This window comes from Denticeps clupeoides, chromosome 4, assembly GCF_900700375.1.
Source record: "Denticeps clupeoides chromosome 4, fDenClu1.1, whole genome shotgun sequence".
NCBI lineage: Eukaryota > Metazoa > Chordata > Actinopteri > Clupeiformes > Denticipitidae > Denticeps > Denticeps clupeoides.
This window is the reverse complement of record NC_041710.1, coordinates 28,252,877-28,278,323: the sequence shown is the minus strand read 5'-3', so window position 1 is coordinate 28,278,323 and position 25,447 is coordinate 28,252,877. Positions and strand designations below refer to the sequence as shown.

General features: G+C 43.3%; 1 protein-coding gene and 2 long non-coding RNA genes across 10 annotated transcripts in view; 2 read left to right on the top strand and 1 right to left on the bottom strand.

Annotated features, from left to right (window-relative positions):
• Positions 1–1,717: 1,717 nt before the first annotated feature.
• LOC114787761 (uncharacterized) lies at positions 1,718–6,653 on the top strand. Its single transcript, XR_003749453.1, has 3 exons — positions 1,718–2,146; positions 6,079–6,206; positions 6,419–6,653. It is a non-coding gene; the product is annotated as an uncharacterized LOC114787761 (long non-coding RNA).
• LOC114787760 (uncharacterized) lies at positions 6,032–13,195 on the bottom strand. 5 transcript variants are annotated; one of them, XR_003749450.1, is made up of 4 exons: positions 12,723–13,195; positions 7,893–8,800; positions 7,621–7,782; positions 6,032–6,237 (listed from the first exon to the last, which is right to left on the bottom strand). It is a non-coding gene; the product is annotated as an uncharacterized LOC114787760 (long non-coding RNA). The 5 variants fall into 5 exon arrangements; XR_003749451.1 differs by lacking the exon at positions 6,032–6,237 and adding an exon at positions 6,660–7,399; XR_003749452.1 differs by lacking the exon at positions 6,032–6,237 and having other exon boundaries at positions 6,660–7,782; positions 7,893–8,033; positions 8,299–8,800.
• Positions 13,196–13,519: 324 nt separating this feature from the next.
• The window catches only part of rnf24 (ring finger protein 24), a 35,559-nt gene continuing 23,631 nt past the window's right edge, over positions 13,520–25,447 (top strand). The window contains exon 1 of one of the 4 annotated variants that reach the window (XM_028975611.1): positions 13,520–13,703. The gene's annotated coding sequence lies outside the window, so the exon portion shown is untranslated. Of the gene's footprint in view, positions 13,704–17,770; positions 17,913–23,770; positions 23,877–25,447 lie in introns of those variants that run through there. The other 3 variants (XM_028975612.1, XM_028975613.1, XM_028975614.1) reach the window with 3 other exon arrangements.

Sequence of the window (25,447 nt, the reverse complement as noted above, 5' to 3'; positions counted from 1 at the left end):
ATCGGCTCCTCTTCTAATCATAAATATCCACAGACTACGGGGTGTCAGAACCGGAACTTTTACATTTTATTGCATTTAGCAGACAGATGGCATTCGGTAGTTACCGGGACAGTCCCCCCCCCGGGGACATTCAGGGTTAAGTGTCTTGCTCAGGGACACAGTAAGTGCGGCCTTCTGGTTCGATAGACAGGTGTGGTTCCCACTAGGCTACTACCATGTTGCAATGTGTGGAACTCTTGTTGGTTTTCTGTAATCACGTGAATGTTCCTCTAAACACCTGATTGCAGACAACGGTGGCCTGAACACTTAAGCCAGACGTGACAGCACATGTCTCGCAAAGTCCATGCATTCATGGAACAGAGCTGTTTCAAATCCAACCCCGTGGACTGCAGTGGCCAAAAAGATGGCAGGCTGGAGGCACCTCTGTGAATTACATTCTGAGTGTGTGTGTGTGTGTGTGTGTGTGACCTTGTACTCTATGTATTTTCCATAAGCCTAAGTAATGGATGGTGAATGATGATCCACCTAAAACAATTCTTTTTAATAGCAGAGAAAAGTGTTGTGACATCTGGACACCTTGTAACACCTTGCAAGTAGTCGTGCTCCACCCAGCAGACATGGGATACGAAACACTCGCTAAAAACGCTCAGACTCCCCGAACCTCGAGATGGCCAGTCAGCCCACGTTTCTTCCCCTCATCACGGCTCTCTCTTCCCCTCTTTAATTCCCCTTCTCTTCTCTCTTCTCTCTGCGGCCTCAGCCACGTCACACGTTGCGCAACCCTTTTCAGCCGAATCCACTCGCCCCGTAATTTGGACAAAGGAGCAATGTTTTGTAACCAAGTGTAACGCTAAATCCTGAGCATGAATGTGGCCCCACTGTGTTCAGAGTGTTCAAGCGGGAGGTGCAAACAAACAGGTCCCGCTTTTAAAAAGATTACGTAAGGGCAGCTTATAAAACTACATGTTTGGACCTCGAATTACTTTCTTTTTGATCGTCACAGCCTCTTCAGTGGTTCAGTGCATGTACTTTGTAACAGTCGAAGATGTGAAGTGAACATTTAAGACACCTGTGTTATGTGGTGGGGCGAAGCTATCAGCATGCACTGAGATTTTTTGCATTGCGAGACATGCCTAGCTGGGACTGAATAGCTCGTACTGCGCTTCGAACTGCACTTTCCTTACATTTTTTAAACCGATGAGTAAGAGTAAGGAATTTGATCCTCTACATTATCTAACGTCTGAACATGTGGAGTCCTTCAACCATGCACAGTACGGTTGAAATGGCGAGTAGAATGGAAGTCCCAACATCTGTGTTTGTGTTTACAGTTTAAGCCTGACAAATGGATGTGAACAACTTACTTTGTACATAATAAAGGACTGGGCAATAAAAAAAAACACATTTCATGAATATGTTCTATGACTGTCAATTTATTTGTAAATTGATTCAGGATAATTAGTTAAATGAACATATTTGAACTGAGGGGCCACAATGTTGCCTCATACCCCCCATGGTTTTCATGCTCTCTGGATGTTGCTGCGGCTTTCCTCCAGGTCCTCCAATTTCCTCCTGTCATCCAATAGGACCCCATGGTGCCCCTGGTCCACCGCAACGGTGATTGGGACCCGTTGAATGTAGGTGCCTCCCCTCACTCCCCTGTTATTTGTTGACTAATGTGTGCTGTGTCCACTTGTGTTTCTGTCTACATTGTATTATTCTGTTCAGTGTACACCCTGCCTGAGGGCTTTGTTAATGTTCCGGCCCCCAAGGCGTTTTTGTTTTTGTGCACTATTGAAACCATTTCGCCATGTAGTGCATCTATGCCTCCTCTATTCAATGTGGCATGACAGAACAAACGACCAAACAGACCAACTTCAGAGGCGTAGCCGATATGCACACACCAGGAAGAGAACCAGACGCTTGTTTGGAGGGACATGGAACAGCACAAATGGCGTTTGCCTGTCCGCTGTTCTGGTGCACCGACACCCAGGGTCTGTCAACCATCGTACAGCAGGCCACACTGAGGACGAGCCGTGCAGCTGGGCCAATTCCAGAGAGGAAGATGCCAATCCCTGGGAGGGGACAACCCCTGGGAGAAGCTGGGGGGGCCAGAGGATGAGAACTGGTGGCCATAGCACCTGCACAGGTTTGTCCAGAGTCACGTCTTCAGTGTAGAAGATGAAATGGTGGCTGTGAAAGTGATTGTTTGTCATTGTGATAAAGAGCATAGAACAGCGCACAACCAAATTTAGTCCATCACCTTTAGTGAGCAGTGAGCAGCCATGTGTGCAATATGTGTCAGTGAATGGTTTGTCATATAATCTAATTTTCTGCTAACATAAAAATATTTATTGAAAAAAACTTGAAATTGTATTGCATTGTTACCAATATTGTTTTGACAGACAGATCATAAATTATTTTATTGCATTATGAAAAACATTTTTTCCTAGAATTTCCTATTTTCAACCTCACTGCAGCTCCTGGAAAGAACCCAGGAGGAACTAGAGACAGCATACTGTGTGAAGATGACCTAATTTATCTTAAAGGGTCCTTATGGTACATTGCTATGCTGGGATCACTAGTTATAGCACTGCTGGTGAATCTGATATCACTTGGCAAATTCACTCTGAATGATTCTACTCAGTGTAATTCAACTGATGGACCAAGTTAATCTTACTCCTGCATCTCTGGGTACAGCGTAACAAGAGAACATAGGACAAATCTTGCCAAGTTCTTTGAAAAAACATGGGACAAAAAAAAAAAAAATGAAAATGATCCACCGCTTGAAGGCATTTCAAAAATTAAACATGCCAAAAGAATGGCTTGGCTACATGGATTAAGTGAGATTTATTCATCAACTCATCAACACAATACATTTAAAACTCATGATTTGAAACATCAGAATAATTGTTGCCAGACAGAAAACATCCCTAAACAATATACAACAAGTGTAAGTATATTGCATATATTCTGTATATACTGTGAATAATGCATAAAGATGCAAAAAGCATACTTTCCAATGTGGTATCACACAGTGTTTTGTCTAGCATATTCTAGCATATATTCAGAATATTGAAAAAAGAATCTGAAATGTATGTTAGAGTTAATGAAAAAACTGTTTTCCTGAGCAGTTCCTCATCACTACATGAAAGCTGACATCGTGCCTACATCACATTGCCACATTTTACAGTCACCTGATTCTGTCAGTCTCCTCGAGACACAAGATTCAGTATATTTGATCATTCCTGCTCTTGTTGCTTATTGGACTGGGGTATTTGGCAGCGCTCTGCCAAACTAGGTCATGGACTATTTTATCAGTCCTCAGCACTTCAGGCTCTCAGCATTTATCTGTGTTTTCCTGTCTCTCCTCTCTCTCTCTCTCTCTCTCTCTCTCTCTATCTGAGTGTGTGTGTAGTAATCAGGGGTGTTGGCGGTCTCAGCCACACAGTAATCTGTCTGAGTGAACGCGCTCAAATTCATTTCTGCCGCGTGAATGTTCTAATGGGCGCTTCAGAGACGGAAGCAGAGACTCTCATAGATGAGACAGCGGGTAATTGGGCAGAATTTGATATGGATGATTTTTCTCTCCGGAGAAACAGTTAGCATTTAACTTTGCTGCAGCACTAATGAGTAAATGAATGGGCTTATTACTGGAAAAGTCCCACATACAAGGAAATAAATCAAGAAAAAGCTGGGCAAGGTCACCCTCTCAATGCCAAAATAACTGCATTGTGTAAAGAATAAAACATGGATGACAAAGAGTGAAGTGAAGAAATTAAAGGTAAGAGGTAAGAGAAGTGAAGATGATCCTTTATTAGTCCCACAAGTGGGAAATTCACATTGTCACAGCAGAAAGTGGTAAGATAAGATCAGCAAAAAAAAAAAAACACTTTGCCGACTGTATAATATAAAATGTTAGCTATCGAAATAAATAGTCTGAAAAATAAAACAGTAGCTGTGCAGCTGGGTGCAGCCGGGAATCCTGGCTCTAACCATGGACAGGTCCAGCATTTAGGGTGTCCATGGTTATGACCCTGTATAACGGGAGCAGACTGCAGCAGGACGACGCTGCTGCATTAATGTGGACGCTGTTACTCACCTTGTGTTAGTTGATATTGCGGTTCCTGGTCTTATCCCGCACGCCTTCGGGTCGCTTTCAGTTCATCCTACTTCTGTTCCTTCTGGCCATCGTGCAGTGTTTTGTTCTTTTGGTTCCTTATTAAAACCCCTTCATCACCAGGTCCTGCTTTTGTGCTCCCTGTCCCTATCAGCCTGCATTTGTGACAGGATGTGAGTTTTAAAAACATCAATATATACATTAAAATTGATTGATTGAATTAAAGTTAATTGATTAATATGAGTGATAAAGGGGTGGTTGTCTTCTAGTGGGTTATGAACCAAAAGACCACAACCATAAATTCAAACCACAATTTGTACCATAGTGTCCCTGAACAAGACCCTAACCCTGAGTGTCTCACACTGTCCCTGTAACAACTGATATGGATAAAGACGCCTGGTGAATGCTATAATTGTAAATGTAAATTAGTCTAATACATAAATTTTTTAGACAATTTTTATTAATATCTTGTCTTAGTAATACATTGTGTTTGCATGTACAGATCAACATACTATTATACTCTTGTTAGTAATTTATAAAAATATATGGATTGTATTTCTAGTTTTTAAATGAATTGTTTTTAATGGGTTTAAAACTTAATAATAATAATTCTAGAAAGGACTATCAGAGCGTTCCACAAAGATTAAAGAACACTGTTTTTTATTCAGTAGTTTAGCCACGTGACTGTGGACAAGGGACAATCTAGAAGTCAATCAACTTTCATTTAAAAAAATCCATCACACATGCATGAAGTTAGGGCTGAGGACACGTTTATGTCATTGGTCCAAAGTCACTGCCCCTTTGTTCCTGAGAAACGTACATAAACTGCAGCCCAAGGCTGAGGTGTCTGCACACCTCTGTCCCAAAGCCTGCTGGGTGGGTGTGGAATAACAGAGCCAGCATCCTGCCTGGATCCCAGGAAGGAAAAGGCATCACAGACCCCAGACCTCCCCGGTCATCGTCTTGGTTCTTCTCTGGCCTAAAACCGCTGGGAGAGGGTGACCCCCGACTGCCTGGACCAAATGTGGAACTGAGTGATAATTTTAGCCGTGTGTCCAGGAAAGGGAGTATTCCTGTACACACCTCCTGAAACAAACCCACTTTGTCTCAAACCCGCCTGACACACGTCCGCCTGCTGCACTGCCAAGGTCTTCTTTCCCTTTGACTAAAAATCAGCCAACGCAAACGAAAACGGTCAACGCTTAGTGCTATTGTCCCCACACGGCTCATTACAAAGATGCATTATGCTGCTTCAGTAAGCTTCGAGGATGGTAATTCATTCATGACCCCCCCCACACCACCTGAATGTGTTTGTCAGACGAAGCGTAAGGGGAAGGTGTCACCGTGGCGCTACCTGTTGTGTGTGTGGCTCGTGTGTCTGCATGTGAGCTCCAGTGTCAGGTGTCAAAACATGCGGCTCATCTCAGGAGGTGCCGTAAAGGTCATCCTGACCCAGGCTGGTCATCCGAGAGAGCAACCCCCCCACCGAGCTGTTGATGGGCCGCTCCACGCGGCGCTCCGTTTCTGTCTGGCAGGTAGCTGCTGACCTACAGTTGACCTGGAACCTGCAACACCCACAAAGTAATACTCTTCATCAGAGGGCAGAAATGTCATCCCAAAAATAATGCGCCTCTCCCCCACAAAGTGCCACTGAGTGTTTTCGGTGTGGGTGTGTGTGGGTGTTGTGTTGTGTCAATTTTGTCATATCAAGTTTCCTTGCTTGTGTTTTGTAAATTGCATGTAAAGCTGCAGGACAGGATGGAGAAATTATTACACATTATGAATATTTATGAAGATGGTTTCTTTATTTTTAGTTTGCGATTATACAGAAAATAAAAGCTAAATAATTGTACTTTATTAATTTTATTTATCCTCACAAATTATTGGATCCTTACAAGGTTGACCGAAAAAAAAAAAAAACACAGAACAATACAAACAAAGTCTTTCTTTTTTTTTTAAAGTCAGTATTCCATCGCAGGAGGGTGGGTGTGGGACGGAACAGAAAGGCCTTGGCAGATCTCTCCACCGCAGAGCAGCAGAGCTCAGCTTCTCAGGAGATAAGGACAGTGTCACAAATCGCCCAGAAGAGGTAAGCAGTATTGTATTCCTGTCCCTGAGCCCTGGGTGTTTACATCAAAATATAAAAAGACATGAAAACCCCATCAGCACCTGCATTGTGCGTGTTCGCTCCAAACACACACATCATGTTCATTAACTGAAAACAACAAAAACACAAATGAAATCATTTATTTGCGTGGAAAGAATTAAGCTCTAACCAGTGTTCTCCTTCTCCTTTGGTAGGCTGCTGTATGCATTGTGGGTAAAAACACTTGACACGACCCGGCTGTACGGCACCATAATCACGATTATTTGGGCTAAAATCAAAAGCACAATTGTTTAAAATGTTGACCTTTCAAAATTCTACTAAACTTTCACAATGAAGTGGTGTTATATTAAGTGAAAGTGAAGAGAAAGTCATTGTGATGCACTGCAGCACAGCCCATGGCAACAGAATGTGTCCTGTGCCATGACAGGCGCCCGGGGAGCAGTGTGTGGGGACGGTGCACTACTCAGTGGCACTACTCAGTGGCACCTTGGTGGTTCGGGATTCGAACTGGCAACCTTCGGGGCCGCTTCCTTAACCGCTAGGCCACCGCTGCCCCCAAAAACATTGGTGCAGGTGAGGCTTGAACTCGCAGCCTCTGCATAGCTCATTAGACACTGCTTTATAAGAAATGTGCGCTATGCAATTGTGCCACTGGAGCTGTAACAACTGAATATGAAAAAAAAAATAAAGTAAAAAAGAAGTGATATATAAAAGTAACAAACAATTTATAAACAATATTTATAAACGAAATGAATAACAGGAAATGTTCAACTACAGTGCATCTGGAACACGTCAAAATAACAATTTCATTTCGATTGTGTTATTGTTTTAATCATTGGAAGACTGTAATTGCCCCACCCTGGTTTACACATAGCGGAATACAAACCCCTTAAGACCCAAATTTTGTCCGGTTTATCCAGTTGTGTTTTTTTAGAGCTCAGCTTGGGACAACAGCCCCACCCCTTGGATATCAGAAGACTGTGAATACAGCCCACGTCCCTGTGTGTGTGTGTGTGTGTGTGTGTGTGAGACAGCACATGGTCCTAGAGACCCCAACTCTAAACTGTATAGACTGAAGAAAACTGGGAAGCCTGTTTAATAATTATAATAAATTATAATAAACTCCAGACAACTGGATCCAGGTGGTTCCATCATCAAATTCACCTCCCAAGAATCTGAGACAAGGCAACAGAAACAAATCACACATCCGATTTCTTTTTTTTAATAATAAAATAGTTCAATAATAGTAAAAATTTCAACAATTAACACAATTAACAATGTGTGCTCTATTTTCCTTTATTTGTCTGTGTTCGGATTTCACGAACAGGTAAATGTGTCTATATATTTTTGAACTGTGTATGCCCTGGTTTGGAGTCTTTGTTTCTGTTTTACTCACTGGCAAGTACAAGCTGCATGGGGCTACACAGCACTCCTCGCATGGAACTGTGGCAGAACAGATGCAGCAGTGGTGCAGGTGCAAAGATGTCGTGAAGTGGCCATTGTTCTCAACACAAGGCCCTCCGGCGCCTGCAGTGAGGACTGGATCATCGCTGCTGAGCTGAGTCAGGGTGAGAGACGGAGAGAAAGAGCGAGAGAACAGGAAATAGACTGGTAAAGAGTGTAAACATTCAGAAGAATGTTTACACTATTGAAATATGAAATATGTACCATTTTATTTTGCTGCCCCCTTGAGTCAACACAGGCACAACACAAGGGAAGAAAATACTGTATCCATTACTGTGAAGGGTGAATAATTCTTGTGAATTCTGCTGAATTCATTTATTGCTCAGATGTCCATGATGCAGGTGTCTAGAAGAAGCACAAACTCAAACTGAGCTTAATATATTTTTTGACTTATGGTTGTTTAATTTTTTAATTTTTCTATTTTTTTTTTATAGCAGAAAAATAAAGTGGGAAGTATTCTTTCAGCAAGGAACTTTCTTTCATGCTCGTGTATATATAACAATATCATGTATATGTTATATGCAATATGAAGATGCTCTTCATCTTTGGGAACAATATGCGCAACAGCTGCCCAGAGGTCACTGCTGCACTCGCTAATAAATAAACGCACCATGGGAATCGCAGGAATTTCCGGTCGGCATCAGGAAACTCGGGGTCTATGAATAGTGCTCCCCACGCTCTGTGTCTTAAATACTGACAATGCTGATGTAACACATGGCTCTGTCAGTGTCATGTGGGGACTGGACCTTTGACCCGCCTCCATTGCAATGGATGCAGCAGTGGCTAATACAGAACACCAGATGGAGAATAATACATTATGGAAGGACAAAGCTGTGACCCCAAGAATATCATTATTATTATTATTATTATTATTAATAGTAGTAGTAGTATTGTTGTAATTGAATATGATGCTAATATGCATTTATCATTAAGGTAACAAATCATCGGCCATGGATTCAACACAGTGGGAGTACCAACAATATCTATTGGTGTATTCATATAATTAAATATCATTACATTTAAAATAAAATAACGGGTTTGGTAAATTGTCATTACCAGGCGTTTTGATGTTCAGGCCTGTAATGTTCTTCACTAAACGCTAGAGGGAGACACTGCAACAAAAAGCACAAATATGGCAGAAACTCCCAACACCCAGTCAGCAAAGGTGTACTTTGAAAAGAGCAACAGCCGTATAACTACTGAACAGAACAATATACAGAACTGATCCTCAACAAGGCAGCAATTTCTGAAGGAGGAAAGAGTCGAACCCCTGTTCTGAAGCCGAACATTAAAGGCTAAGACATTTCACTCACATGTTGGCCCAGTTTCCAGCGTGCTTCGTAATGAGAACATGCAGTGACCCTCCATTTATTCTGTCCAACAGTTACTCTGCAAACTGCCTCAATTTCCTGCAGCTTTTCCAAAATGCAGCAAGATTTGGGCCAATTTCAAACCAAAACGAATGTCTTCAATGTCTTATTTTATTTACTTAGGCCCACAATAAAAAAACAGGCCTGGCATTTTTATAGCTCCATATTTCTAGCACCTAATGATGGTTTTTGATAGGCTTCCAGGCCTGAAGGACCTTCGCCAATAACATCAGTAAAACAAATAGTCTGGGCACTAAACACGTATTGAAGAGTTGGATATAAAATGTTTTCTAATGAATCTTCTCATCTTTAAGATGTGGCAAGAAAAAAAATGTGGGTAATCCCACATGAAAAGAAGGGAATTCAGTTGTTTTGTAGCCGAAACCACTGAATTGGCGTTCTGCGGTGTGGCAACCATCCCCGGCCCATTTTGTCCTCCCCTTCCTAAGAAGGCTGCTGGTTCTGTAAGATGCACGTTCAAAGCAGCGGGACGTTTACGGCATTTTATTCGACTCCCTTATCCAGAGTGATAATCAGTAGTTCCAGGGTCTGTCCCCCTGGAGACACTCAGGGTTAAGTGTCTTGCTCAGGGACACAATGGCAGAAAGTGCACTGTAAAAATAAATTTAGCTGTGGCAAATAAAAAATAATAAGGCAACACGTTTCACTAGAGGTTTTGAGTAAACTCAACTTTTAAAAACTAATTCAAGTAAACAAAACAAATTTAGTTAGGATTCCTTTAAAAAGTTTGTGATTTTAACATCACAGTAACAGTCCAACACACGCAACGTATTGAGTTCTCACAAATAAAATGCCTTTAAAATTGGCCTTAACTTCCACTTTTGGACCCATAAGCTGAAACTCTACAATGCAGTTGAACGAATTTAAGCCAATCCATCTCTGCTAGAAGAACTCCGCTTCCGCATTACTTGTAAAAGCAGTAAGATGAGGTCTATAGAAGCATGATGCTTCTTTACATGAGTTAAGCTCTTGCAGAGACAACGTGAGCAACGTGTTGCGAAAGCAGGAGGTCACTAGAAGAAACAGTCTTCTGATAGACTAAAAACTCCACAAATAATAACCCACTAACAGATACATATAAAGCGTCACCTTATCCTTCAGAGCCGAGTACACGAGCAACATCACCACCAGAACAACCCCTGTTCTCCCCACGTGGTACAGCCCTCTAACTTGTTCCCTTTTTCTAAAGTGGACAAAATGGCTTCAAAATGGCTCCCTATTACTTTGCACTGAAACATTTAAGTGAAATCAACAAAAAAATTGCTTGTTTGATGACCATATTTTCTGCATTGATTTCCCAAATGTACCCTTCTTAGTTCATTTTACTCAATAATGTTCATTTAACTTTTTACAGTGCGGGGTTTGAACCCGTGGCTTTGTGGCCTTCTGGTTCATAGGCGCCCACCCACTAGAACAGGAGCTCTCCCTTCTCCCCTGTACAGACAGGAACCCTCTCTGAACTGTCCCCTCCACAGTTTTTCCATATCGTGCGGATCATTCGTTACATGAATGCTGGGGTGACGGCCAGGGCTGGAGGCTGGAGGAGCGTGTTTTGAGGAACCAAAAGCTCCAGACGTGTGGAGATCTGGAGACGTGGAGCAGAACAGTTGAGCCTTGGGGGCTTCTGCAGCATCATAAACTACCATTACTTACGTTTCTCTTTATGAGCTGTGGACGGATTATGTGCCCTTGTGCACACACACACACATCAAAAACCTGAGGTCTTTCCAGGCTATTTCACAGTTTCGTAATTGCTACTTGTTCTGCAAAGTGGTGGCGATTGTGAGCTCCTCTCCCCGGTTTAATGAACAGATGCTCTGATGCCGTCACGTCGCACAACGCGCCGCTTGTTGCTGAAGCGTCGAGGATATGATTCAGAACAGGGTGAGGAGACGCGGCAATCTTGTGCCTTTATTTAGACCGAGAATGGGCCTTCAACGCGTACCAGGCAGCCCGCTTCCTGCTCGCCCACTTCCATTATGCCCCACGTGTAAAGGGAGTCGGTGCCAGTCCAGCGCCTAGTGTGGCGTGCTCAATAAGGCCTTTGTGGGCATCGGCATCCTCGTCTCCTGCCCGTCCCGCAGTTGGCCATTCAGTGGGGGGGTCACATGACACAGCGAACTTGGCTCGGCCACAACGCACCCCTGTCACGGGTCGCTCATCGGCATGCAGCGGCAGCCACACTTCCACGTCCCCACCGGGCGCGTCTGCCGGACTTCGCGGGACCTTCATACTCTGTGGGTTCATTGTTGGGCAATGATTCCTTCAGACCTCCCGGGGGGGGGGGTTCCTGTTCCTGTGTCTGTAGCACGGAACTCTGTCATGCATTGGTGCATTGGGCATAGCAATAATTCCCTTATTTAACAAGGGATTAGGGTGGTTTTCTTCTGGCAGGCTCTTTTCTTGCTACTGTGGGGGGTTGTGGGGGCACCCTGGTTGTCCCTGGCACATTCATGGCCATTCATGACTGTAAGTAGTCTGGTGTTACTGGTGACATGTGCACGATGGTGAATGAATTAGGTGGATATGGTTACAATAATGGCACATTTTCTATTGTTCACCCACAGAATTAATAACACTCAGGACCTCCCAGTTCGTCCTAGTAGGTAAGCAGATTTACATTTACAGCATTTACCACCCTTATCCAGAGCAACTTACAGTCAGTAGTTACAGGGACAGTCCCCGCAGGAGACACTCAGGGTTAAGTGTCTTGCTCAGTAAGTGGGATTTGAACCTGGTTCATAGGCGAGTGTGTTACCCACTAGGCTACTATTGCCCATAAATAATGTCAGTAATTAGATAATTCGCTTTTTAGACTCTGAAATATGAAAATTAAGTGATTGTCATTGTGAAACACTACAGCACAGCACATGGTGACACCACAAAATGTGTCCTCTGCATTTAACCATCACCCTTGGTGAGCAGTGGGCAGCCATGACAGGCACCCGGGGAGCAGTGTGTGGGGACGGTGCTTTGCTCAGTGGCACTTCAGTGGCACCTTGGCAGTTCAGAACTTGAACCAGCAGCCTTCTGATGTGTAGAAAGTGTGGTTGTAACAGGATTATTTAAATGAAATAATTAAAATTCTTTAACACATACTATATTAACAACTATAATATCAATATATATTATAGTTATTTTAAAGTATTAATATTATTAAAATAATATAATAAAAGGCTTAGTACAGAACTTGTGACAAATCTGAAGGTTATGCTCTGTAGAAATTTATATGTGTAGTTGTTCACTTCACAATATATCTTCCACATTTAATAGCTTGTAATACCATATTACTGTAAAGCTTGAAATCTAGGCTGGTAGTAGCCTTGTGGGTAACACACTCGCCTATGAACTAGAAGACCCAGGTTCAAATCCCACTTACTACCATCGTGTCCTGGAGCAGGACACTTAACCCTAAGTGTCTCCAAGGGGGGGACTGTCCCTGTAACTACTGATTGTAAGTCGCTCTGGGTGAGGGCGTCTGATAAATGAATGGTAGAATTTGACAGATTACATGTGCCAGGTCATCAGGAGGTGTGCCGCATTACAATCCTAGCAGAATGGTCTTTGTTTTGTTATTATACTATTGTTACTATTTGTGTTTATTGTACAACTATTTTTAAACTCACTCACACACTATCCTTACCTGCATAGTCCTGTTCCTTAGGGCCTGGCGGGTAAAGCGGGTAAGCAGATCCGTAATCAGAAGTTTGCCGTTTTGAGTCCTGAACTGCCACAGTTCCTCTGCACCGTTCCTACTGGGCAGGGCAGGAACACACACACACACACACACACACACACACACACACACAAACACACACACCTTTCACTTACACACTCACACTTATGGTCAATTCAGAGTCACCAATCCATCTAATGTGGAAACCGGAGAACCTAAAGAAAACCCTCGCCAACACGGGGAGAGTCCGACCGCCACCGTGTGGTACTAAACTGTTACTACAGATTTTTTAAATTGTCTTTTGACGTTATATACAATGTTTAACTAATAAAGCAATCAAATAAATCAATAACTGGAGAAAAAAACCGCAACGTCGGGTGGCAGTAGCCTAGTGGGCAACACACTCGCCTATGAACCAGAAAACCCGGGTTCAAACCCCACTTACTACCATTGTGTCCCTGAGCAAGACACTTAACCCCCAGTGTCTCCGGGGGGGACTGTCCCTGTAACTACTGATTGTAAGTCGCTCTGGATAAGGGCGTCTGATAAATGCTGTAAATGTAAATGTTTGAAGGAATTACAGAGTTCCATCAGGACACCGCTGATCAGTAATTTACCTGCAGATTAATATTTGATATTAATATTAATGTTTGAATATTTCGGCCAGTACGTGAATCGTCGTGGGAAATAAAGACGCCCCCCGGCATCAGTCGCGCCTCTGTGTGCGTGGAACCGTCCGGAGAGGAGGAGGAGGAGGAGGAGGAGGGTCCTGCTCGTGCGTTACGTGCACAGTCGTTCGCATCGTCCGTGGCGGGAGGGAAGGCTTCAGCGCGTCGCCCACGTCCCGCCCGTGAATGAAAGTCCGACCGTGATCGGCGGCTCGGTCCCCTGACCTGCTGGAACGGGAAGAGCTCGCGGGATCTGCGCGGGGGATAACGGGACAGATCGGTAAGTGTCGCCGTTCCCTCGTGTCCGATGATTTGCACACGCGTCGGTGAACGTGGCGTCTGTTGACGGCCGCGACTGTGCGGGTTTCGACGAGGAACGATTCTTCGCTTCCCCGCTCGCCATCCGATATTCCCGATAATCCGAGTTAGCGTGGAAGCTAACCAAAAAACAGCAACAACAATAATAACCCGCAGTCGCCACGCCACGCCACGCCACGCCACGCCCCTCCCCGCTACATGGTCGCGTCCGCGCGCGCGGCGGAGGGTTCGAGGCGCGTCCCCACGGGCTCGCGCCTGCACCACGTGCTCGGTTATACAAGATAAACAAAGCGGCGGCGGCCGCCTGGCTTTACTCCGGCTTTACTACGTTTCCTTTACTACGTTACTACGGCTTAACCCCTTCCCGTCCGGACAGGACCGTCGTGGAGGAACGGTGCCGTGTTCCATTTACATTTACATTTATATTTACCTTTACATTTATATTTAACTTTACATTTACATTTATATTTAAGGCATTTGGCAGACGTCCTTATCCAGAGCGACTTACAACGTGCTTCCATGTTACCAATGATGAAGTGATCAGTTCTGGTTCTTTAGGACCCCCAACTATGAATACAACCTTTTTATTCACTGTTGTTGTAGATTCTATACTATTCTATTCTAAATCAGACAATAAGAAGGTCACAAGTTCATCTAAATATTCTCTAAAGAAGAAGGCCTTGAGCTGAAAGTGCTCAGTGACTGTGTTCAGTGCCATGTGTCACAGCACCAGACTATTCTAGAGTGCTGAGTAAAGAACTAGAGTTTACAGAGCAGGTTGGGTTTTTTTCTGGAGACTCGGCTTTGCCTTGAATTCTTCATTGTTTCGTTTTTTTTTTTTTTTAGTTCGCCTCACGAAGTTATAAAGTGGCAATCGGGGGCTGTGCACAATGTTCAAAAATGTCCATTTTCCCAGAGCCTTGGTGACAAGTAACAGACAATGAACAGAACAACTTCCCACTGAGAAGGGGTCGGCTGTGTGTGCCTCGCGGTCCGCCGTCTCAAATGGCCACAATTGGACCCTGTCAACATGAATTTAGTCATGGGGAGGTGGGCCCTTATAAACTCCTGGTAAGACCGTTCCAACCAATCGTGGTCATCAAAATAGCCGCTGTAATATAAAGATCCAAATGACTCGTCATGGGACACTTCTCCAAATGTGATGTGTGTGTCATGTAATTGAAAGGTGCCAAATAGTGGGTTAAAATTACATTTACTTACCAAAATACTCATTACATTCATATTGGCGTCAATTGGTAAATGCATAGAACTATATTTGAATATAATTTTTTTTAATGTAATTTTGATTCATATTTTTGTGAAAATGTTTTTTGCGAAGGAGAAATGCTTGCGTTTGGTTCTTTTCTCTGCCAGCCTAACACATTCGGATGAGAACACACTCTGTTCTTTCACACACATTGTAAGTGAAAGTGAAAGGGAAGTGATTGTCACATGTGAAACACTGCAGCACAGCACACGGTGACACAATGAAATGTGTCCTCTGCTTTTAACCACAACCCTTGGTGAGCAGTGGGCAGCCGTGACAGGCGCCCGGGGAGCAGTGTGTGGGGACGGTGCTTTGCTCAGTGGCACCTCAGTGGCGGATCGGGATTTGAACCGGCAAACTTCTGATTACGGGGTCAAAATTACATAAAAAAAAGTCATATTCAAATATAGTTCTATGCATTTTCCAATTGACACCAATATGAATATAATGAGTATTTTGGTAAGTAAATGTAATTTTAACCCACATTTGGCACCTTTCAATTACATGACAAACACATCACATCCAGCTCAAACGCACACACACATGCACTCCCATTCATTAAAGTGGCCTGAATTAGGATTCATTCTGGATTCATTCTGGTTCCTTCACACTGAACGAATTCCTTAAATGCTAGGCCACAACTTGATGGCGGCAATATTTCTCCCCGTCCTCAGACTCTGTTGGCTGGTGACAACGTGGCTGCATCGGTATGGTGGAATCTTCCCATTGTTGTAACAGAAGCAGGCCGCTGAAATGGCGGTTGGGTGGCGAGCGCGAAAGATTTTGTCGAGGAGCCGGCGATTTTGGCAGGGATATCTACCGTTAGAGTCAATATGTCTTCACAGATGCCTAAAACAGATAAACGTGTCCCAAGATTACTGCAAACAATGGCTGCCGGGCCAAAACCTGCAGGCCTGTCCAGCTCAAGGACTGCATGTTGACGGTGGCGATGACAAAATAATGGTTTCTTCAAAATGCCAATTGTTGGACAAAGAAACGTTGCTCGCAACGAGTTTGTTGCAAAATAACGTGGGCCGTTGAGTCGAAGGCCAGCACACACACAGCTGCTGTTTTCGGTCGAGCGTGTGGCTACTTATTGCGAGCGACGTGTTTGATCCACCTGACAGCTCTGAACATCTCCAGGAGAGGTCTGGTGAAGATAACGTCCTCGTATCATGCAGGCCTGTGGTAAAATGGCTGGAATGAGGTGAAGTTTGAAACCCCACAAACACTAATTCTTTGCCGAATAACTGCTGGAGGTGTGTGTGAGTAGGGGTATGTGTTGGGGGTGCAAACACACACAAAGGTCACGTTAAATTGTGTTTTTTGTTTTCTTTTTTCGGGTTGAGGGCGGAGCCGAGACGGGTGGGTTATGAACGACAGCTGTGCATGTCAGTCCCACTTCTTGTGTGTGTCAGCTTGGGAGAGCGTTTGAAGAGGAGTGGGGTAATCATGGGAAAAATGAAGAGCGTGTGAGTGTGTTTGACAGCAAAGGGGAATGGAGGGGGTGGGGCTTTGCGGGAGGAGACTGGGTATTTGGCTGAACCGACGTAAAAGGTCACAGATAAAATGAGCCTTTTTGTTTTTGTGTCTTCTAAAAAAAGAGAGATCACTGTCTAAATCTGCGCTACTGCTGCACTAGATTTATTCTGTATTTTTCGGGACACTCACATACACACACATGTTTGTGTAGAAACCAGACGGTATAAATGCATGAGCACCAAAAGCGTAGGCGCAGTTACCAATAAATCAGTGCTTAACTTTTGGGACAAAAATTTACAACAAATTTATTTGCAATAATTTTTTTGATAAATTGCCAGTTTTGCAAAAAATTTCCCATAATGTGTATATGTATAATACATCCAGCTCAAACGCACACACACACACGCACTCCCATTCATTAAAGTGGCCTGAATTAGGATTCATTATGGATTCATTCTGGTTCCTTCACACTGAACGAATGAAGCACAGTCATTTACTTGTGTGTGAAATATATATGTATATTTTCACACACTCTCCTTAACATTAAAATCAAACCCAGATTAAGCCCACATCAGCAAAACATACCAACGTGGTTTTGCCAACTTACTGTTTTGGCTATTTACTGTAATCAGTGGATAGAAACATTTAGACCTACTTTGTATGAATTGTACTCATGATGATAAGATTTGAGATTTGAGAAGTAAAAATGTCCATCAGAGCCTGAAAACTGAATGCATCTTAATCTTGAGTTGCAATTGATATACCTTTTGGGTCAACCTTTCTTTTTGCAGCTAAAGACATGGCGTTGTCCTTACGTCTGCTGCATTTAAGGGAAGGTTTCCAATGGCAAGTTTGATGGACAGATTGGCTCAGTGACTGCTACCGAACCCTAGTCATACCTGTGCATGTAAATCGTGAGCACCACATCACAGAACCTTGTGAGAACTGGGAACTTACCATTTACATTTACAGCATTTATCAGACGCCCTTATCCAGAGCGACTTACAATCAGTAGTTACAGGGACAGTCTCCCCCCTGGAGACAATTTAGGGTTAAGTGTCTTGCTCAGGGACACAATGGTAGTAAGTGAGATTTGAACCCGGGTCTTCTGGTTCATAGGCGAGTGTGTTACCACAAGGATACTACCACCCCACGACATACCCATGCCTGTAGTGCATGGCGGTGGTCCAGGCTCGCTGCAGTTATGGGGCTGTTGGTCTCCACGTTCGCATTGCCCTTTGGCATATTTAGTTTCAGATGCACAAACTGCGCGGCCGCCTGTGGCTGCCAGTGGAACTTTCCACTTCAGAATCAGACGGCTGCCTTTGTTCCAGAGCGCAGGGGCTTGCTGCTACTCCCCGGAGATCGACCTGGCCTGGTGCCGCAAACGATGGCAAACAGTCAGGCTACTCGATAACAAAGGTAAGTAAAGAAAGAGAGCGAGTGAGAGCCAAAAAATGTCCCACGCGTAATGCTAGAGCTCCTTTAATCTAGAATCCATTTCATCCTGAGAATGAATGTTTTCTCGAGGAGGAGGAGGGTGGTGACCCCACCGTAAAAGAATAGAAAAATCGGGTTTTGAAGTACTGGAATAATTATTGTTTTTGTGCAGCATGGGTACGACTATTTTTAAGTAATGACAGAGTACAGTCAGGAGAATAATGACCAGTCGTGCCAGCACGTAAGCACAGTGCTTTGTCGCTGAGAAAATAATCGCTCGGCATCATCGGCGAAGGGAAAGCGCTCCAAATCCGCGGTGACCGGACACGAACGCGCTTCAGTGGCAAGACCCCATTGATCGGACAGAGATCAGCTGCAAGTGCCAAGTGGAGGGGGACACGGCTCAATACGTTTGGTTCTGAACATCAGCTGATATGGCACGTGGGAGTGAACATTGACCCGGGCTCGGTGTTTGTTTTTGACCTTCCTTCATTTGGTCATGGTGGCTGCTGGGGATTGGTCCCACCCCACCGTGAATGGAAGTTTACTGGAATGGCCTGGGAGGAGATCCTCTTTCAGCGCAGATGACTTTCCTTGGTCCGGTTGACAGAGTTCATGACTGAACGTGTGGGCGTGAAGGCCCCACAGTCACAGTCAAAGTCAACTTTAGATAAAGAGACAGAGATACTTGATTGATCCCAAAGGGAAATTTAGGATTTACAAACAACATAGATGCAACCACGTCTCCCCAAGTTCAGGGAGCAAACGCAGGCATGGTAGAGCGCCTGGCCTGGGTTCTGCCAATGTTTCCATTTACCATCCTGGATCCCACTTCAGATTACTTGAAGAACCAGTTAATTCCTAACAGGCTCCTCATCTAATGTCTCCCTTTTCATGGCCAGCCTGCACACTGGCACTCATTTACCGCCGAGCGGTTTGTTTTGATGGCGCTCGTCACTCTGACCCCATAAACGGTGTCAAGCGAATCGTACGCGGGACGGAGTAGATGTGTGACAGAAGGAAGCTGACGGTGAGTGGACAATGACAGGTGACACACAAGGGAACGTATAATCTAATCCACAACTCCCCCGTCTGACGGTGACTCTGGATCCTTTGTCATTTCCTGCCGTGACGCTGACAGGAAGTAAAAATTTGTGAAACGGATTCCCAGAATGCCACAGCAGTGTTGTTGGGACTGGAGCCCCTCGAGCATGTTGCTGCACTGTTCTGCATCAGAATCCACGCTGTACCTCTTATGTCCCAAGTAGGCTTGTCACCAAACTGAAATTTCAAACTCAACAGTGACACTGAATGATGGTACTTGATACGATATTTCATACTGCAGCAGGAGGAAAACCACCCGCAGAAACTTTTTAATAATTTTTTTCTACATGATACTTTTAGAATACTTTTAATAAAGTCAGAAAACTATATACACACACAAAATAAATAATGAATTAAATAAATAGATAAATACATGAAAAACACAAACAAATAAATGAATGAAATGTATTTTAATGTTTTTGAGCCAAACTGAAAAAAAAAACACTTCTTGCTTCTCAGGCTGCAGAAGAGAAAAATATATGCTCGTTGGGCCATTAGATAATTATAAAACGTGGAGAGAGGAGCAAAGACACAGCCATTCTTACAGTTAACTTATTTACTTATAGTTCATTTGTCCTTCTGCTTGCTTTGATGTTGACAGCCTTGAAGCACTTCTTATGCTGCACAGGTTGGCCTAGCGGGTAAGGAAAGGGACCCGTAATTAGAAAACCACCGAGGTGCCACTGAGGTCACCTTTATCAAGGTACCGTCCTCACACACTGCTCCACGGGCGCCTTTCATAGCTGCCTGCTGCTCACAAAGGGTGATGGGTTAAAAGCAGAGGACACATTTCGTCTTGTTTCATTTTCGCTGTGCTGCAGCGTTTCACAATGACTATCGCTTTGCTTTCACTTTCACTTCAAATGGGCCTGTCCACATCTTTTGGTTTTCCCCATGTGATATCCGTATGTGTGTCTCTCATGTAAACATTCCATCCTCCAGGTGATTTCTGTGAACTGGCAGATGGAAAACTGGAATTTAAGAATCAATACCAGTGCTGATTTGATATGAAAGTGAAGTGATTGTCACTCAGTGGCACCTTGGCGGTTCAGGATTTGAACTGGCAACCTTCCTATTACAGTTCTGCTTCCTTACCTGTTAGACCACCACTGCCCTTTAAAGTATATCAAAATCAATTTTAAATTTGATCATTCATCAGTATCTGAGAATCTTCTTTTCCCAACAGTAGTCCAAAGCCACTCGTGACTACTGAGTTTCATTGTGCTGCCAGCATACAGGCATGATGATCACGGATTGAAGTCATTTTCTTTACATCCTCATCGCAGACTGTGGGCCCGTCTGCACTGATTCAAGATGAAGATGTTTCAATTGAGCGTGCCTCTGCCTCCTACATGGCTGTTGAGCCGTAGACGCCACTGCCTGAATTGAACACACATGCCATCTGTTTCCTCTCAGGCCAAACAGCAAACTGTTTTTTCAAGCGAGAAACATACTAAAGGCTGCCAAGCAGTGGTCAAGAGGCCCTTATCAGATCGTGCACACACACACACACACACACACACACACACACGTGTGCTTCACCTCCTCTTACATCATGGCTGCCCATGTAAACACACAGGTTCTCAGGTTAATTAATGAAGTCACACTTCCTCTTTTCACAGATCCTTCAGTCTCTGCATCTCCTGCATAGGAAGCAAAATGGTGACCATGACAAAGAGGACAATGGGTGTTATGTCAGGTTTTATGAACGGCTTAATGGTTTGTTTCCATGGTTTCCGCCCAGAAGTATTGCAAAAGACTGTTTTTCAGACAAATTTAATAAATAAAAAAAAGATTTAATTTTAAAAGTATTCAAAATATAGCTCACTGAATACATTCACAGCAACGTATTCAGTATGCAGCCATCACTACATTGTTTCATGTGTGGTGCCAGACTGGTGTTTCTCCATATGTGATGGTACTGTATTACAGTCTCATTGCAGATACAAGAATTAGGAAATCACAAAGGGGATGTTGACCCTGCTGTCGTGCTCTCATGCTCTTGTGAGGAGTTTCCGAAAGTTTTCACAGAACATGTTGTAGTTTTTGGAAATTGCCCACAGATATGCAATCATGTGTACAGCACTGGTTTTCACTCCACAATGAAAAGTACAAGAAGAGCCACAGCATTGACAGTCGGAGATCCACATTGGTGAATTTTGCCTGACTGTTTTGACGCCTATTTTTCCAGCAGGGTCGCCTGCCACCAGAACAATTCCTGCTCTCAGATGGCTGAACGACAGGCATGTGGATTTCTTTCATAGGCTATTTTAGTAGCTAGTAGCTTTTACTGTTGCGCAGGTCATCTGATAAAGGAGGTCAGGAGTTCACACATATTGAAAGAGTGAAGATACGGTTTTTGTCATTACAGCTCACTTTCAATTTCAGTTCTGTAAGTTTCATTTTTTTGTTTTCGTCTCTTTGGTATGTGAGTATGAGTGTGGGGTTTCTGTGGACAAGGTATGGGGAGGACATGAAATGGTCATTTTTGTATCTGCCTTCTCCATTAAAACCTTCTCTGTCCAGTCAAGCCTGCTCTCTGCTCAGTTTATTTTGAGCAGGCTGTAGTGCTGCTGCTTATTACATTTTTTCTTATCTTCTGCTAACGTTCCCTCCTCCTTTCTGTACCAGAGCTGTATTTTTAGATTTCTTTTTATGAGTCTTGTTGAAGGTGTTGAAAGCAAAGAGCTGAACAGGGATTTTCACTGATGCATTATCATGGTGCCAAATCATATTAGCACTTCAATGACTTGGCAACTAATAGAAAAAAAGATGCACATGAATATATTTCAAATGGTGTTATTTTATTATAGATATCAAACCAAAGTGCTGGTACATATTTTGTTTTACGTGGGCACTTCATGCAAACAACAGCATCATTTACTGGTTGTAAATTAATATTAAATAATATTCATAATATTAAAAGATATTTGTATGATGTTTTGCCTTGTATCTTGGGTAAAAATAATAACACCAGAATAATTATATTCCTAATGTTTGTGGTAGTCTAGTGAGTAACACACTTGCATAGGAACAAGAAGACCACAAAGTCACATGTTCAAACCCCACTCACTACAATTTGTGTCCCAGTGCAAGACATTTAACCCTCCAGGGGGACTGTTCCTGTCACTATTGACTGTCCCTGATTGTAAGTTGCTCTGGATAAGGGAACCTGATAAATCATGTAAATGTTACTTACAATGGGGCCAGAAAATTGGCAGCCACCAATGGTTGTCCCACTGTAATTTTCATCATACTGTAGGTACACTTCAACTATGAGAGACAGAATGTAAAAAAAAAAAAAAATCCAGGACAGTTTCCTGTAGGTCTTCACCAGGTTTGCACACACTGTAGCTGGCATTTCAGCCGATTCTTCCATGCGGATCTTCTCAAGGCTGTCGCTGGGCAGAGATTTTCTATTGGATTGATGTCTGGAGACTGACTAGGCCACTCAAGAACCTTGTAATGCTCTTCACATAGCCCTCCTTGCCTAGGTGATGTGTTTGGGATCGTTGTCATGCTTGAAGATCCATTCATGTTTCATCCTTAATGCTCTCACCGATGGAAGGAAGTTTTTGCCCAAAACCTCACGATATATGGTCCCATTCATCCTTTCCTTAATACAGATCAGTCTTCTTGTCAGCAGCCCCAATGCATCAAATTCAAATTTAAATTTTATTTATTTGTCACAAACACAGTCATACATGGAATGATATGCAGTGAAATGCTTTTCATGAAATGCTTTCATGTTTCCACCCCCATGATTCATAGTGGGTATGGTGTTCTTGGGATGCAACTCAGCATTCTTCCCCCTCAAAATCACGTTCTTGTTTGGTCTCATCTGAGCTCATGATTCTCCCAATCTTCCTATGGATCATTCACATGATCTCTGGCAAACTTTAGACGGGCCTGGACATGTGTTGGTTTAAGCAGGGGATGTTTTGAGCGCTGCAGGATTTTAATCCATGACGTTACTGTGTGTTACCGATGGTAACTTTTGTTACTGTGGTCCCAGCTCTCTTCAGGTCATTGACCAGTTCCCCCCATGTAGTTCTAGGCTGTTTCCTCACCATTTCCTCACCAAGAGGTGAGATATTGCATGGAGCCCCAGGTAGAGGGAGATTGTCACTCATTCCATTTTTTAATAATTGCTTCAACAGTTCTCACCAAGCTGCTTGCCTATTGTAGACTGCCTCATCCCAGTCTTGTGCAGTTGTACAATCTTGTCCGTTGTGTCCCTAGACAGCTCTCTGGTCTTGGAGTCTGACTGTTTGAAGGTGTGGACAGGTGTCTTTTATACAGCTAACCAGTTTAAACAGGAGCCATTTATACAGATAACGAGTGAAGGACAGCTTCTTAATGAAGAAGTAACAGGTAACTGCTTGTTTGTAGGTGCTAAATACATTTTTTTACATTCTGTCTCTCACCGATGAAGTGTACCTATGATGATTACAGACCTGTCTCCTCTTGCACAATCAGTGGCTGCCAAATACTGCCACACTGTATATTATTACTTCCAAACTACACTGATAATTTGCTCTTAACACATGGAAGAAAATATGGACCTGAGCGTTTTATCAAGTGAAAAGGCACTTTTGTTCAGTGATGATGTGCTTCATATAAGTGCAAATTTGGACCAACAGCCAATTATTTTATTCCACACTTTCATTTAGCCTTTTGTTCACTGGACGTGGAAGGCCGTGGTTTGAGGTGACTGACCCAGCCTCAGAGGCTCCTCCATGTACCACCTTCACCGTCAAAGCTGTGACGGTTTGTGAGCCTGGCTTTCTAATGCCACCACCATTGACTGGTCCTGCTGTGTCTATGGAAATGGTGTGAAAGGTAGCATGCAAAAAGAAAACAAAATCTGAGAATGAATGAATCAAGTTTCTCTTTTCTTTTCGAAAGGCTAGCTGCTTCACTCAGAATGGATAGACAGTGGTCTGACGGACACCTGAAAAGCATCTTTGTGGTGGAGGTTGTTTACCACACTTGTGATCTACAACATCTTGGCACTGGACTGTGATCTGAAAGGGGATCTCCTGAATATGTGTCCCCAGAAAGCCCTTTTAAATCATTACCAAGAATCCCCTTCCCACATACTGTCCTGCCATCAGGCTCTGCTGACATTTACATCCTAAAACTTTTACAGCAACAGGGTCCTTCGGAACAGCCAGTCACTCATTATAAATTATACAACCATTTAATAAAGGTGGAGAATTTTTTTGTCATTGTACTATAATAGTTTTTATTAATATTTGTCTTATTATGTAGAAGCTCAAAGCATATAATGACTTTGAAGACAACAGTATCTATGCGTATTTGTTGTTTCAATCCTGTAGTACATTATGTTAAAGCTCAGCTTCTGAACAAAGACAGGAACCTACTGGTGAAATCTGCTGTGATGGTAAAGGGCTTCAACAAAGGCTTGGCCTGAATGGACTGTGCTGAACACCTCAACTCAGTATTTTCATTTTTCTTCAGTCTGCCTGCTTAATATTGTATTGTGCTCCCAGCTGCTGCACTGACCTGTCATGGTGTGAACTCCAAAAAAGCTTTTTGCTTCATATACAGCTCTTTAGAAGGAGGTTGGTCAAGGTGTGCAAGTTTTTTGTTGAGGCTTCATGGATAGGAATATTTTTTCCAGCAACAGATCTGCATTCAGATGATTCACCAGACCACCCTACAGTCTTTCATGATACCATGGTTCAGGTCTGTTTTAGTCTAGATTTTCCTTTGGACAGGGCACAGCCTTTCTATGACCAGCATTAGTCCTTTCAGCATATTGCAAGAGCTCTCTTGTCATCTTTGACCTGTCATCTTTGGAGATGTGATGACAGAGATCCAGCAGTTCCACCCCTTGATAGTGCATTTCATCCGCCAGGGTTTTTAATGTGGTGGAACAGTTCATATACTGTGAGGTCTTTCATGATCCAAAGCTGCAACTACAAACATGCATTGCAATAGGCAAATGGCTTAATTTCCAAAAAATTATTTATAAAATCCAGAAACAACCCTGTTGTCATTAAACCTGTCTGTACCTGCCTAGATCAATTCTTCCACCGAAATAACCCTTCCTTTCCGTATAACCCAAGCAAATCTAAAAGAAAAATGCAGCTTTTTGCATGACGCATTGCTGCTAACTGACGCACGCGGAGTGTTTATATTCGGAACAGGCGGCAGCAGCACTATCCGGTGTTTAAAAGTAATGACTTTTCTTCAGTGCAAACTAATGAAGGTATCTGAGATCTTTCCTAGCACTTGCACAGAAGCAGCATTTCTAATGAATGGACAGTGAAATAGGGAGAAAGTGTTGAAAGGCAACTCGTCGTTCATAAGAAAAAAGTATGTCGCGCTCGGAAATCTGGGAATCTACCGACTGCCATTGCGTTGCTGCAGTTGTTGGGAAACAA